This window comes from Elephantulus edwardii, unplaced genomic scaffold (assembly GCF_000299155.1).
Source record: "Elephantulus edwardii isolate Elephantulus edwardi_28Jun2011 unplaced genomic scaffold, EleEdw1.0 scaffold00468, whole genome shotgun sequence".
NCBI lineage: Eukaryota > Metazoa > Chordata > Mammalia > Macroscelidea > Macroscelididae > Elephantulus > Elephantulus edwardii.
Window position 1 is genome coordinate 254,002 of NW_006400218.1, and position 12,516 is coordinate 266,517.

The following is a 12,516-nucleotide window of genomic DNA, read 5'->3' on the forward strand; positions in this document are numbered from 1 at the left end:
ATATGTTTTGGAAAGAAAATTGTCAACATATTTAAAATCTTACATCTGTTATTAATGACATGTAGTTTGGTACCACTAGGTCAGAAACTATTCAAAGGTGAGCCTCCAGCTCATTTTCAGAGGAAGTAAATTGCACAGGAGATTTTCCATCTTTCTCCTATGGAGCAGTTGGGCCTTGAAGTTGGCAGTGCAACTCCATTCACAAGGCCACCAGAACTCCCTATTAACATGCTGTTATTATGTACCTTCGAGTTGGAACTGACTCCTTTTAAAGGTAGTAAATCACACAGGAGGCAACTGTTCACCTTTCTCCCACAGAGCAGATGGTAAATTTGAAGCTGGTACGCTTGAGTTGACAGTGTGTTTTCTTACCATCAGAGTTCCATTAATGACATGTTGTTGTTGTTGTTGTTGTTGTTGTTAGATGCTGTTGAGTATGATTCATGGTGATCCTATCAACAAAAGCTCTGAATCCTGTTCTAGCCTGTGCCATCCTCACACTTCCTGACACACAAGAGCCCATTGCAGCAGTCACTGTGTCAATCCACATAGTTGAAAGTCTTCCTTTCCTTCACCTGCCCTCTACCTTTCTCAGCACCATGTTCTTCTCCAAGGAATAGTACCTCCTAGCAGCATGTCCAAAGTACATGGCAAAGCCTCATCATTCGTGCCTCCAAAGAGAACTCTGGCTGCACCCTCTCCAAGATATATCTGTTTGTTCTCTTGGTCATATATGGGATGTTCAGGGCTCTTCTCCAAAACCACAGATCAGAGGTGTCAATCCTTTCTGTCATCCTTATTAATTGTTCAGCTCTCAGATGAATATCAAGTGATAGGAAAGACTGTGGCCTGAATCAGATGCACAAAATATCCTCAGATTGACGCTATAACTACTCAGTAATTTGGAGAGATCTCTAACTGCAGATTTGCCCAGTGCAATGGCTGCTGGTACCAATGTTGTTAATTGTGGATCCAAGCAAGATGAAGCTGTTGACAGTTTCAGTCTCCTCTCCATCCATCATGACACTGCCTATAGGTCTGTTTTCTTGACCTTGAGTTCAAAAAGGATTTAGACGAGGCCATGGCACCACGGATATCATTGCTGATGTCAGATGGATCCTGGCTGAAAGTACATACCAGAAGAATGTCTATTTGTGCTTTATTGACTATGCAAAGGCATTTCACTGTGTGGAACATAACAAGAATGAGAATCTCAGAGCACTTATTTGTGCTTCTGTGGAACCTATATCTGGACCAGGAGGCTGTTGTGCAGAGCAGATAAACTGCATGGTTTAGAATTAAGAAGGGAGTGCATCAGGGTTTTATTCTCTCTCCATACCTATTCAATCTGTATGCCGAGCAAATTATCCAAGAATCTGGACTTTATGAAGAGAAGCGTGGCATCAGGATTGGAGGGAGACACATCAATAACCCCTGTATTATACAGACAACACGACACACCTTGCTTGATGAAAGTGAGGAAGACTTGAGACACTTGTTACAGAAGATCAAGGAATGCAACCTTCAGTATGGATTGCATCTCAATGTCAAGAAAACAAAGATTCTTATCAGTGGACAGATAGGCAGTGTAATGAAGGATGTAGAGGAGATGCATGACATAGAAAGTATCAAAAGATGATAGAAGGAATATAGAGTCGCTTTACTAAAATAATTGACTTTTAAGTATTTCGGGAGGTAATCCATAACCAGGAACCAATGGCAATGAAGAAAGAACATAAAGCTGCACTAAAGGCATTATAAAAATAAAACACAAAAAAGCAAGACTTTAGGAAGTGACAAAATAGTAATTGAGATCTTTCGACAAATAGCAGCAATGCTGCAAGTACTCACTTGTCTATGTCAAGGAATTAGGAAGTCAGCCACATGGACAAATGACTGGAAGAGATCTATATATGTACCCATTTCAAAGAGAAAAAATTATCCAATATAACATAGAAATTATTGAGTAAATATCATTAATATCACATACAAGTAATAGTTTCTGAATATAATTAAAAATTGGCTGCAGTAGTATATCAAGCAAATTGCTAGAAATTCAAGCTGGATTCAGAAGAGGAAAACAAAGGATATCAGATAGAACTTGGCTGACAGAAGGGAATACTGTAAAGATATTTACCTGTGTTTTATTAACTATGCAAGGGAATTTGACTGTTTGGATTATAACAAATTATAGATAACATTTTGAGGAATGAGAACAACTTAATTCTACTCTTGTATAACCTGTACATGGACCAAGAGTCAATAGTTCAAAAAGAACCATGGTTTAACATTAAGAAGGGTGTGTGCCAGGGTTATATACTTTCCTTTCACCATATTTGTTCAATATGTATGCTAAGTAAATAATCTGAGAAGACAAACCCCCTTCTCTACTTTGCATAATCCAGCTCTATGGGCCAAAAGAACAGAAATTTGAGAGATGCCCTGGAAGAGTCAAAGATCACATGAATCTTTGCTATTGTTTTTATTCTCCTTTCATACACATAATTTCATTGATGACATCTGTGATGAAGAAACAATTTCTATACTGAGATTCTGGGAATCTCACCATACACACACACAGAACTAGGCTACTAGACAGTCACAGCTATAGATTCCAGAGCCTATAGGCCACATCACAATATGTATTAACAACTGAAATGTCTTCCATATTAACTTTCTTTGCAGTCAACTATCAAATCAAGATTCATGCAAGGGCATCTGATTACTGGATGTTGTTGTTGTTGTTATGTGCCATCGAGTCGCTTGCGACTCATAGTGACCCTATGTATAGCAGCTCTAAACTCTGCTCTGTCCTGTGCCAATCGCACCGTCTCCAATACACCCATCCCAATTACCCCAGTCACTGAATCCACCTACCTCAGAGAGGTGGATAAGACCCTAGATGAGATGGATTGACACAGTAACTGAGGTAATAGAGGAAGGTGTGTCAAAGACAGTGAGATTGGCTCAGGGTAGGAAAGAGTTCAGAGCAATTGTATGACTCACAGGCAATTGGATGGCACACAACAACAACAACCTATTGTTTCCCTGTACTTCAGTTTCAGAGCATGAGTAGAAAAAAAGAAAAAGGTTTATGAGTGCATTGATTTCAGACTATAAGCCACATGTGGAACATCAGTGTTGCTTGGCCAACCTACTATACTTCCCTAGGGTTAAATAATTTTCCTAGTATTTAACTTGACTCCCTCTTGCCTCAACTCTAATACTTTTCCCCCACATTCCTCCCACTAGCTGATGAGTATCTTCTTAATTCACTAGAAAGGCAACCAGAAAAGAGTTCTAACTCCACATATTTCAGTCTACTTGCATATATATCTATATCTTCTCCCTTCTTTCCAGTTTTATAATAGATAACTACTTCTTCTCTTCAAGCCAGTCTCTGCCAATCTGTGCATTGCCATCCATACCATTTTTATGAATTAAAAAACAATGTTTCTGTAACTGTCCCCCTTTTCTCCTACAACATCTATTTTTCTTCCTTTCTCTACAATTCTCATGAGAATACAAACATAGTGTAGTAGTTTCTATTACAAAAGTCTTTCTTGTTACAAAAATTCTCCATCATTGTATGATTCCACTTTGCAGTCAAAGTCTTTGAAAGTAATGCCTATACAGCCTTTGCTTTTTAAAAACTCAATTTATTGAGACTCAAGATGGTGGCGGAGGCAGAGACAACGTGGTGAGCTGCAGGAGCAGCGGACCACTTGGAACAGGAGCACTATGGCCTGCTACAGACTTCTGTTTATTGATAATTGAACAGTTAAACAGTTGATGACTGGTCTTCAGTGAGGATTGAGGCTCAACAGCAGGAATTCAAGGATTCGCAAGGAAGAATGGGTGAGTGATGCAGCTCCCAACCCCCTCCCACAGAGCCCACACCGCGCTTCACCGCAGCCGCAGCTCCATGAAGCTCCCACAGCCAGAACCTACGGAATCCCTCACCCAGGATGGAGAGTGGGCACCGGGCCTCCCCAGGACTGGTGCAGCGGAGCTGCCACACTGTGGCAAAGTGGACTGGTTCTGGGGAGAATTCGTGGAGCCAAAATGGCGGCATCAGGGGAAGTGGGCGGCCACTGGCTTCCCGGCGAACGAGATGAAGCACGACTACCAGCCGCCTGTGTGGGAGATGACATGCGGGAGATGGCTTGCGCCCGCCGGCCACCCACATGGAAAATGACACTCACCCAGCAGCTGCCCGGGTGGGGGATGGTGCGCACCCGCCGGTCGCCGCCTGGGGGATGATATGTGCCCGCCTGCTGCTTGGACACGAGATGACGCACGCCTGCCAGCCGCCCTCGTGGGAGAAGACACTCGGGAGAGGGCTTGAGCCCGCTAGCCACCCGCACAGAAGATGGCACGTGTCCAGTGGCCGCCTGCGCAGGGGAATGGCGCACGCCCGCCAGCCATCCGCGTGCGAGGTGGCGCACGTCCACCGGCTGCCCGCGCTGGGGGATGGCACACGGCCACCAGTTGCACGTGTGGGAGATGGTGCGTGCCTGCTGGCCTTCCCTGCGGAGAGATGACGCGTGCCCGCAGGTCGTCCGCATGCGCGATGACGTGCGCCCGCCAGCTGCCTGCGCGGGGGCTGGCGCGCACCCACCCCCACAAGCTGCCTGCACTCGAGATGACGCACGCCCGCTGGTTGCCCGCGCAAAAGATGATGGGCACCCGCCAACCACCCGTGCTGGGGGATGGTGCCTGCCGGCTGCCCACACACGAGATGACATGCGCCCACCATCCACCCGCGTGGGAGATGATGTGTGGGAGATGGCGAGCGCCCACCAGTCGTATGCGCGTGAGATGATGTGTGCTCACTGGCCGCCCATGCTGGGGGATGGCGCGCACCCATCCCCACCATCTGCCGTCGCACGAGATGACGCGCGCCCACTGGTTACCCACGCACAAGATGAAGGGCACTGGCTGGCCGCCCACACTGGGGGAAGGTGCCCGCCGGCTGCCCACACATGAGATGACAGGTGCCTGCCAGCCACACACGTGGAAGATGATACACGGGAGATGGGGAGCGCCCGCCAGTCACCCGCACTGGGCGGTGGTACATGCCTGCAGGCCGCCCGCACGGAAGATAGGGCGCGCGCCCCACCGCCCATGGGGGGACAGGCGGCCCGCCACGTACAGGTTTGTGTTTCCTTGGAAAACCAGAGAAGATGATCACCTATGCAATTGATTGTTGAAAGTCACTGTGAGTTGTCTACTTGATGACAACAGTGGCAGCATGTCCAAGAGGCCCAACATCCTAAATGCACCACATATTTTGATCTGTTGAATGCTTCTGCCAAAAGATGTTTAGACATGGTGGGAGCCTGTTCACAATTCTCAGGTTCCCTTTGCCACTTATAAAGGGAGAGAGCAGTGACACCCACTTCAAATTATAGTATGACCACTTAGGGGGGGAAGTGGGGGTGCTGAAATTGGAGACGCTGTCCCTGGCCACACAGTCCTCAGTCAGGTGAGGGGACCAGATTGGGGTGGGGGCAATTAGAGGGGGAGTGTACCAGCCTGCCCATTGGGGATGTTGCCCTGCTTGGGACGGGCTGTCCTCGGCCCTCTGCCCGGGGTGAGCTGTCCTCGGCCCTCAGCTCGGAGTGAGCCATCACGGCCCTCTGCCTGGGGCAGGCTGTCTTCGGCCCTCGGCTCGGGGCGAGCCGTCATGACCTTCAGGGTGAGCTTCTCAGTCCCTGGATTGTGCCATCTGTCCCCTGGGTAGGAAAAAAATGCCTAGGGTATCCAGAGATTTTATCTAGGCTACTTTCTGCTACCCTCTCCCCCAGTAAACCTGAAAGCAACACCCCAAAAACCCCTCTATTTGTAACTCACAAGTTTAATCTCTCTAGGTTTGCTCCCTTTCCTATAGGTAACCTTACCACAGAGTTTTACTTCAGACCTAACCCTGAACCCAGTGCCAGTGACAAAAAGGAAATACAACTGCCAGCTAAAGAAGTAAAGGAGGATGGAGCCTCTGGGTTCAACCAGCCATCCCCACTGGACCCACCTGGGAAAACACTTTGCAGTCCAGAGGGGAGAAAATGACAGGAAAATATCTTCTAACAGAACAAGAAGGCAAGCAGCTTTAACCCAAGACCACCAGTAAGGTGATAAAGTGTCCTCCCTTTCCCCCTTCACATCAATGCCCCTGTTCAGCATGAAGAAGCCAGAGAGTCTGCATCCAGTTCCCAAATCAATCAGACAGTTGATTTAATTACCATTGGAAAATGCTTGTCATTTTCCTGTAGCATCTGGTCCCCTCTGGATCCTTTTCATTTCCTTCACCTGCTCCCCCCACCAACCAATTTCTGCAGCTCTGCAACTGCATCCCTTCCCATCCTCACCCTTCTGCCCCCAACCATCACCTCCTTGTACACCCAATATGTTTTTTCTCAATAAAAAAAAACTCAATTTATTGAGTTCATTACATATGGATTTTGTGATCACCATGCCAGTGAAATATAACCTTTAAGATCCCTTCATATTGCTATACATAATGTCAATCTTCACTTTTTATACCTCTTAAATGAAAGCATTAGTTGCCAAAGTTGATAATTTTCTTCTTTATAAAACATTTCATTCTCCTAGTTTCCAGGGCTGGTATTCTTTGCTGGCTGCCTCTCATTTACTGCTTTCTTGCTCCAGGTTTCTAAGTGTTGTAATGCTCCACTATCAATAATTAGACATGTCTTGTCTAGCTATATCCTTTCCTTAGGTGATTTTCTTTCCTTACATACAATTTATTAAAAGTCTCAACTTTTTCCTGACCTTCCGTACCTGCTATGCAGCTGTAAGTTAAACAATTAACAAGAAGACTAATCAATACCTTTGAATTGTGGTGTTGGGGGAAAGTGCTTAATAGCTCATGGACTGCCAAAAGGACAAACAAATATGTCTTGGAAAAGATGGGGCCAATGTGCTCTTTGGAGTGAAGTATAGTAAAATTTCATCTCACATACTTTAGGCATGTTGTTCAGAAGGGCTAGTCTTTGGAAAAGCACATCATGCTGGAAAGGTGGGAGGGTCAATGAAGGAGGGGAAGACCCTCTATTAGATGAACTGACACAGTGATTCTAACACTGGCTCTAGTATGTCAGAGATAGTCAGGATGGCACAGGATAGGGCAGGGTTCAGATTTATGGCTCATAGGTTCACTATGAGTCATCGACTCGATGACACTTAACAACTGTCCTTTAAGATTTGTAATAGCCCACTGCTGTTGAGCAGTTTTCAACTCATAGTGACTGTACAGGAAAAAAGTAAGATCTCCTGAGAGGAATTCCAAGGCTATAAATCTTTAGGAGAACAGGCTGCCTCATCTTTCTTCCACAAAGAAGATAATGAGTTTGAACAGACAATCTTTCAATTAACAATCCAATGCTTTATCCATTGTGTCATTAGGGATCCTGGATTCCTCTTTCCTGCACTTACTACTTCTGCAGTGAGTCTCTTCTTTGTATATGTTTCCTATCTTGATAAAAGGTATAACTACTCATACATGTGTCAAATTACACAACTTGGAGTTCAACTTTTAATCTCTCTTCTCTTACCACATGTGTTCTATTAGCAAATCTTGTAGATTATACTCTTATTTCAACATTGGCTCCAGTCACCATGATCTCTCACTTGGATTTTGCAATATACTCTCACCTTCCACTTCTATCCCTCTACAGTTTATTCTCCTAGGGTGATCTTTTAACAAAATAAAATAAGTTTATGACAATCTCATGTTTAAAACTTCAGTGATTTTTATCACACTTAGAATAAAACCTAAAGGAATAAATGTTTCACTTTATGTTGTTTGCTTGTTAGGTGTCATCAAGTTGACTTTGATTCATATCAACCCTCAGTAAAACACAAAGAAACCTTGCCCCATCCTGTACCATCTTCATGATCCTGTACCATCTTTATGATGTCTGCTGTTCTTAAGCAGTAATGATGTAATCTGTGGCTATTTTTCTAACCTCAATTGCTGCCACGAGCTCTTTCTTCCTCTACTAAACTCAAGTTACACATTGGCATCCTAATCATTAGCACAACAAATATGTTCCTCCCTCAGGTTATGTGTTCTTGACTTTTTCTCCTTGTATTGAGGATGTATTTAGCTTTATGTTGCTTTATTAGATTTATACTCAAATATCCCTTCCTGAGTCTACCTTCACCACCCAATTGTAAACAATGACATTCCTAATTTTGTCCTCATGACCTGCTTAATTTTCTTTTGATAACATTTATCTAATTGTTCAACAGGAAAAAAAAAGATGAGCAATCTCCTCCTGTGTGATTTACTGCCTATGAAAATAAACTTGAGGGTCAGCTATGATGGTTCTGACTTGACAATGCGTAACAATATCACTAACATTATACTAAACAAGTATTCACAAACTTTGTCTATTTTATTCACTGATATTTCAAATGTCTAATGTCATGATAAAATGTAATAGCTATTCACTACATTAATAACTTCCTGAACAGGGTTTTCTGCTTTTGATCTATCAGAACTTAATAGCATGTAGGTGTCATTTACTGCCAAGTAGTAGATTCATCTCTTTAAATTGAAATATCCTCCAGGTCATATGGTATGATATGAGAAGACATCAGCAAACATGCCTGAGTGTGCCATCGCCAGAGTACCGATTAAATATTTTCAATGAGTGAAAGAAAATCTGGAAGAACAGGACACTGCAAGCAAAACTAAAAGGAACATAAAAAAATCCAAAACAATGCAGCTAAAACAAAGGAGGCTTTAGACTCTCTGGAAAAACAAGAAAACACAATCCAGAATATGAGGAACAATGTTTCAGATGCTGTCAACAAGCTAGAAGAGCATATTAACAGAAATGAAGAGATGGAACACAGAAGCAGTGAAATAGAATTGTACCACCGATCTGCTAGAACAAAAACCAGAATCAAAAGGAAGGAAAAAGAAGAAAGCCTAAGTAAAAATTGAGGCACCATCAAGAGGAATAATAGGCACATAATCAGAATCCCAAAATAGGAAGAAGTCATCAAAGGCATTGAGAAAACTGTGGAAGAATTACTATAAGAATATTTTCCAGCCATAATGAAAAATGAGAGAATATATATTCAAGAAGCTGAGCAAACACCATATAGAATAGACCCCAAAAGAAAAACACCAAGGCATATCATAGTCAAATTTGCAAGAACCATAGGTAAGGGGAGAATTTTGGAAGCAGTGAGGGAGAAACAAAGAGTAACCTATAAGGGAGAGCAAAGAAGATTAATTGCCAAATTCTCAGCAGAACCCATGCAAGAAAAAAGAGAGTAGAATGATACATATCAAACATTCAAAGAACAAAACTGTCAACCAAGAATACTGTTGTTGTTGTTGTTGTTGTTATGTGTCATTGAGTCACTTGCAACTCATAGCGACCCTATGTACAATAGCCCTAAACTCTGATTTGTCCTGTGCCAATCTCACTGTCTTTGACACACCCATCCGGATTACCCCAGTCACTGAATCAATCCACCTCAAAGAGGGCCTTCCCATCCTGCACTGTCCCTCCACCTTACCAAGCATGATGTCCCTCTCCAAGGACCGGACCCTCCTTACAACATTTCCAAAGTATGTTAGACAGAGGCTCAGAATCCTTGCCTTCACAGAGCTGCCCAGGTTAACCCTTTCCGGGAGGAATCTGTTTTTTTTTCGTAGCAGTCCATGACTCTCAATACTCTTCTCCAGCACCACAGCTCAAAGGCATCAACTCTCCTTCTATCCTCCTTAGTCACTGTCCAACTCTCTGATGCACAACAACAAGTGATTGCAAAAACCATGGCCTGTATCAGACGCACCTTAGTATCCAGAGAGCCACCATTGCTCTTCAGTACTTTGGAGAGGTTGCTAACAGCAGACTTTCGCATGGCAATGCGCCTTTTAATTTCATGGCTGCTGGTGCCAAGAGTGTTGACTGTGGAGCCTAGCAAACTAAAGTTGTGAACAATCTCAATCTCTTCACCATCCATCCTGATGTTGCCAATTGGCCCATTGGTGAGAATCTTTGTCTTCTTGTCATTGAGCCTCAATCCATATTGGAGGCTGCAGTCCTTGACCCTCTGCAGCAAGCGCTTCAGGTCCTCCTCAGTTTCAGCAAGCAGGGTTGGGCCAATGTGCTCATAGATCTTCCACCAATCTTGACCCCACATTTCTCCTCATAGAGCCCAGCCTCCCAGATAATCTGTTCTGCACACAGGTTGAAAAGGTATGGAGACAGGACACATCCCTTGTGTACGCCCTTCCCAATTTTGAACCATGCGGTATTTCCTTGCTCTGTTCTGATGACTGCCTCTTGGTCCAAGTATAGGTTTCTCATTAGCACGATCAAGTTCCCATTCTTCTCAGAGTCAGCCAGAGTTTGTTATGATCCACACAAACACCTTTGCAGAGTCAATCAAACACGGATATACATTCCTCTGATATTCCCTGCTTTCAGCTAAGACCCATCTAACATTAGCTACAATATCCTTAGTACCATGACCCCTTCTAAATCCAGCCTGGACTTCTGGTAGGTCTCTGATGATGTGATTTTACAGTCGTTTTTGGATAATCTTCAGTAGAATCTTGCTTGAGTGTGAAATCAACGATATTTTTATTTAGTTTCCACACTCCGTTGGGTCACCCTTCTTTGGGATGGGAACAAATAGAGATCTCTTCCAGTCAGTTGGCCACGTGGCTGTTCTCCAGATTTCTTGGCACAACTTGGTTAGCAAATCCAGGGCAGCATCTGTTAGCTGAAATATGTCAACTGGTATACCATCTATTCCTGGGACCTTATTTTTTGCTATTTCCTTCAAAACAGCCTGAACTTCTTCCTTCTTCACCATAGGCTCTTCTTGCTCATATATTGTTACATGAAATTCTTCTGTGTCTGCCAATTCCTTTCGATACAGTGACTCAGTGTATTCTTTCCATCTTCTTCCCTTCTTCTCCAGCAGAGTATTTGCTGGATTTGAACCATACATCTCTGGAATTGTAGTGCAGCTTCTGGCCACTAGGCCACCAGAGCTCACCAATTATACTATACCCAGAAAAATCATCCATCAAATATGATGGAGATATCAAGATATTCTCAGAAAAGCAAAAACTAAGGGAGTTTCTAAAACAAGACTAGCATTGCAGGAAACACTGACAAACGGCCTTCTTACAGAGGTACCACAGAAAGCAGGATCAACCAAAGTAACCAGGAACAACACTAAAATTAACCCAAGAAAATCATAGCAATACAATCTTGCCTCTCAATAATCACATTCTACGTGAATGGTTTTAAGGCCCTACTGAAGAGAAAAAGAGTAGCAGATTGGATTAAAAAATCTCCAAATAACCCAAAATTCATCAATATGTTGTTTACAAGAGACACACTTGAGAACTGAAGATAAAGACAGACTAAAAACAAAAGGGTTGAAAAAAATATACTAAGCAAATGGCAACCATAAAACAGGAAGAGTAGCAATATTAATCTCTGATAAAACAGATTTCAATGCAAAAGCCATCACAAAGAACAATGATGGTCACTACATAATGCTTAAAGGGTCAATAGAACAAGAGGACATAATAATAATAAATATCTATGCATCAAATGCTAGAGCTGCAAAATATACAAAACAAACATTAATAAAACTGAAAAAGGAAATAGACAATGCCACTATAGTAGTTGGAAACTTCAATATACTTCTCTCAGGAAAAGATAGAACTACCAGAAGAGACTCGACAAAGATGCTTAAGAAATCAACCACACAATAAACCAAATTGAGCTCACAGATAAAGGTTAATGCACCGCCAATTATTCTCCAAAGTGCGTTAAAAGATCTCTAGAGTAGATTACATTTTAGGTCACAAGGCAAGCATCAATAAAGTAAAAAACATAGAAATAATATAAAGCATCTTCTCAGACCACTGTGCTATAAATTAGAAATTAATAACGAGAGGATAAAGGAAAAAAAATCTATACATTTGGAAACTGAACAACACATTGTTGAAACATGAGTGGGTACTAGAAAAAAAATGAAATGAAAAAGTTTCTTGAAAAAATGTCAATGAAAACACATCTCCAACAAATTGAAAAAGAACAGCAAGAAAATCTAACACCTTCTAAAAAAAAAGACTGAAATTATAAAAATTAGGGCAGAAAGAACTGAAATAGAAAACAGAAAAACAATTGAAACTATCAACAAAACTAGGAGCTGGTTCTTGGAAAAGGTTAATAAGAACGACAAATCACTAGCTAAACCAACAAAAAAAGAAAGAAAGACAAGACACAAATAATCTGAATGAGAGATGAAACAGGTAATGTCACAATGGAACCAACTAAAATTAAAAGATTAATATTATGAAAAACTATACTCAAACAAATATGAAAGTGCGATGGGAAATTCTGTTGTTAGGGACCTCTCTAAAGTACTCAAGAGCAACGGTGTCTCTCTGGAGACTAAGGTGCGCCTGATACAGGCCATGGTTTTTGCAATCACTTGTTATGC